The sequence below is a fragment of the Tupaia chinensis genome, unplaced genomic scaffold, assembly GCF_000334495.1.
Source record: "Tupaia chinensis unplaced genomic scaffold, TupChi_1.0 Scaffold000159_1, whole genome shotgun sequence".
NCBI lineage: Eukaryota > Metazoa > Chordata > Mammalia > Scandentia > Tupaiidae > Tupaia > Tupaia belangeri.
Window position 1 is genome coordinate 7,727,256 of NW_006159630.1, and position 3,762 is coordinate 7,731,017.

General features: G+C 53.5%; 1 protein-coding gene across 1 annotated transcript in view; it reads right to left on the reverse strand.

Moving 5' to 3' along the window:
- KIF19 (kinesin family member 19) overlaps window positions 1–3,762 on the reverse strand; it is a 39,136-nt gene that overhangs the window by 12,062 nt on the left and 23,312 nt on the right. The gene's annotated exons all lie outside the window — the stretch shown is intronic.

The window sequence follows — 3,762 nt, forward strand, 5'->3', positions numbered from 1 at the left end:
GAGTGTGAGGGGCTGTGTGTGTGCTGTGAGTGTGAGTGCATGCATGTGAGAGTGTGAGGGGTGTGTGAGCTGTGAGTGTGAGTGCATGCATGTGAGAGTGAGGGGCTGTGAGTGTGAGTGTGAGTGCGTGCATGTGAGAGTGTGAGGGGTGTGTGAGCTGTGAGTGTGAGTGCATGCATGTGAGAGAGTGAAGGGTGAGAGAGCTGTGAGTGTGAGTGCATGCATGTGAGAGAGTGAAGGGTGAGAGAGCTGTGAGTGTGAGTGCATGCATGTGAGAGAGTGAAGGGTGAGAGAGCTGTGAGTGTGAGTGCATGCATGTGAGAGAGTGAAGGGTGAGAGAGCTGTGAGTGTGAGTGCATGCATGTGAGAGAGTGAAGGGTGAGAGAGCTGTGAGTGTGAGTGCATGCATGTGAGAGAGTGAAGGGTGAGAGAGCTGTGAGTGTGAGTGCATGCATGTGAGAGAGTGAAGGGTGAGAGAGCTGTGAGTGTGAGTGCATGCATGTGAGAGAGTGAAGGGTGAGAGAGCTGTGAGTGTGAGTGCATGCATGTGAGAGAGTGAAGGGTGAGAGAGCTGTGAGTGTGAGTGCATGCATGTGAGAGAGTGAAGGGTGAGAGAGCTGTGAGTGTGAGTGCATGCATGTGAGAGAGTGAAGGGTGAGAGAGCTGTGAGTGTGAGTGCATGCATGTGAGAGAGTGAAGGGTGAGAGAGCTGTGAGTGTGAGTGCATGCATGTGAGAGAGTGAAGGGTGAGAGAGCTGTGAGTGTGAGTGCATGCATGTGAGAGAGTGAAGGGTGAGAGAGCTGTGAGTGTGAGTGCATGCATGTGAGAGAGTGAAGGGTGAGAGAGCTGTGAGTGTGAGTGCATGCATGTGAGAGAGTGAAGGGTGAGAGAGCTGTGAGTGTGAGTGCATGCATGTGAGAGAGTGAAGGGTGAGAGAGCTGTGAGTGTGAGTGCATGCATGTGAGAGAGTGAAGGGTGAGAGAGCTGTGAGTGTGAGTGCATGCATGTGAGAGAGTGAAGGGTGAGAGAGCTGTGAGTGTGAGTGCATGCATGTGAGAGAGTGAAGGGTGAGAGAGCTGTGAGTGTGAGTGCATGCATGTGAGAGAGTGAAGGGTGAGAGAGCTGTGAGTGTGAGTGCATGCATGTGAGAGAGTGAAGGGTGAGAGAGCTGTGAGTGTGAGTGCATGCATGTGAGAGAGTGAAGGGTGAGAGAGCTGTGAGTGTGAGTGCATGCATGTGAGAGAGTGAAGGGTGAGAGAGCTGTGAGTGTGAGTGCATGCATGTGAGAGAGTGAAGGGTGAGAGAGCTGTGAGTGTGAGTGCATGCATGTGAGAGAGTGAAGGGTGAGAGAGCTGTGAGTGTGAGTGCATGCATGTGAGAGAGTGAAGGGTGAGAGAGCTGTGAGTGTGAGTGCATGCATGTGAGAGAGTGAAGGGTGAGAGAGCTGTGAGTGTGAGTGCATGCATGTGAGAGAGTGAAGGGTGAGAGAGCTGTGAGTGTGAGTGCATGCATGTGAGAGAGTGAAGGGTGAGAGAGCTGTGAGTGTGAGTGCATGCATGTGAGAGAGTGAAGGGTGAGAGAGCTGTGAGTGTGAGTGCATGCATGTGAGAGAGTGAAGGGTGAGAGAGCTGTGAGTGTGAGTGCATGCATGTGAGAGAGTGAAGGGTGAGAGAGCTGTGAGTGTGAGTGCATGCATGTGAGAGAGTGAAGGGTGAGAGAGCTGTGAGTGTGAGTGCATGCATGTGAGAGAGTGAAGGGTGAGAGAGCTGTGAGTGTGAGTGCATGCATGTGAGAGAGTGAAGGGTGAGAGAGCTGTGAGTGTGAGTGCATGCATGTGAGAGAGTGAAGGGTGAGAGAGCTGTGAGTGTGAGTGCATGCATGTGAGAGAGTGAAGGGTGAGAGAGCTGTGAGTGTGAGTGCATGCATGTGAGAGAGTGAAGGGTGAGAGAGCTGTGAGTGTGAGTGCATGCATGTGAGAGAGTGAAGGGTGAGAGAGCTGTGAGTGTGAGTGCATGCATGTGAGAGAGTGAAGGGTGAGAGAGCTGTGAGTGTGAGTGCATGCATGTGAGAGAGTGAAGGGTGAGAGAGCTGTGAGTGTGAGTGCATGCATGTGAGAGAGTGAAGGGTGAGAGAGCTGTGAGTGTGAGTGCATGCATGTGAGAGAGTGAAGGGTGAGAGAGCTGTGAGTGTGAGTGCATGCATGTGAGAGAGTGAAGGGTGAGAGAGCTGTGAGTGTGAGTGCATGCATGTGAGAGAGTGAAGGGTGAGAGAGCTGTGAGTGTGAGTGCATGCATGTGAGAGAGTGAAGGGTGAGAGAGCTGTGAGTGTGAGTGCATGCATGTGAGAGAGTGAAGGGTGAGAGAGCTGTGAGTGTGAGTGCATGCATGTGAGAGAGTGAAGGGTGAGAGAGCTGTGAGTGTGAGTGCATGCATGTGAGAGAGTGAAGGGTGAGAGAGCTGTGAGTGTGAGTGCATGCATGTGAGAGAGTGAAGGGTGAGAGAGCTGTGAGTGTGAGTGCATGCATGTGAGAGAGTGAAGGGTGAGAGAGCTGTGAGTGTGAGTGCATGCATGTGAGAGAGTGAAGGGTGAGAGAGCTGTGAGTGTGAGTGCATGCATGTGAGAGAGTGAAGGGTGAGAGAGCTGTGAGTGTGAGTGCATGCATGTGAGAGAGTGAAGGGTGAGAGAGCTGTGAGTGTGAGTGCATGCATGTGAGAGAGTGAAGGGTGAGAGAGCTGTGAGTGTGAGTGCATGCATGTGAGAGAGTGAAGGGTGAGAGAGCTGTGAGTGTGAGTGCATGCATGTGAGAGAGTGAAGGGTGAGAGAGCTGTGAGTGTGAGTGCATGCATGTGAGAGAGTGAAGGGTGAGAGAGCTGTGAGTGTGAGTGCATGCATGTGAGAGAGTGAAGGGTGAGAGAGCTGTGAGTGTGAGTGCATGCATGTGAGAGAGTGAAGGGTGAGAGAGCTGTGAGTGTGAGTGCATGCATGTGAGAGAGTGAAGGGTGAGAGAGCTGTGAGTGTGAGTGCATGCATGTGAGAGAGTGAAGGGTGAGAGAGCTGTGAGTGTGAGTGCATGCATGTGAGAGAGTGAAGGGTGAGAGAGCTGTGAGTGTGAGTGCATGCATGTGAGAGAGTGAAGGGTGAGAGAGCTGTGAGTGTGAGTGCATGCATGTGAGAGAGTGAAGGGTGAGAGAGCTGTGAGTGTGAGTGCATGCATGTGAGAGAGTGAAGGGTGAGAGAGCTGTGAGTGTGAGTGCATGCATGTGAGAGAGTGAAGGGTGAGAGAGCTGTGAGTGTGAGTGCATGCATGTGAGAGAGTGAAGGGTGAGAGAGCTGTGAGTGTGAGTGCATGCATGTGAGAGAGTGAAGGGTGAGAGAGCTGTGAGTGTGAGTGCATGCATGTGTGAGTGTGAAAGCCATGGTTCCCCACAGGGGCCGGGCCTGCGTGTGCTGGGTGGTGCTGTCACCCAAGGCTGCAGAGCCAGGGAGCAGGACTCAGGTGGGGGCGTGGACTGTGAGGAATGAGTGACAGGGACCTTCTCCCCTTGATGACAGTGGCCAAGCCCCTCCCAGGCTCTGTCCAAGTCACCCCATTTAGGGTGTGTTTGTCCCCCATGCCTGCTCTTCCCGGGGCCCCCTCACCGCCTTCTTGATCCCTTCCCTGGGGCAGCCCCGGTTTCGTCCCTGGAGAGGCCCCATTGCCTCACCGCTCCCCACAGCAGCCCCACTCTACCCTTCCCCGTCTACTTCTCTGGGACTCCCCT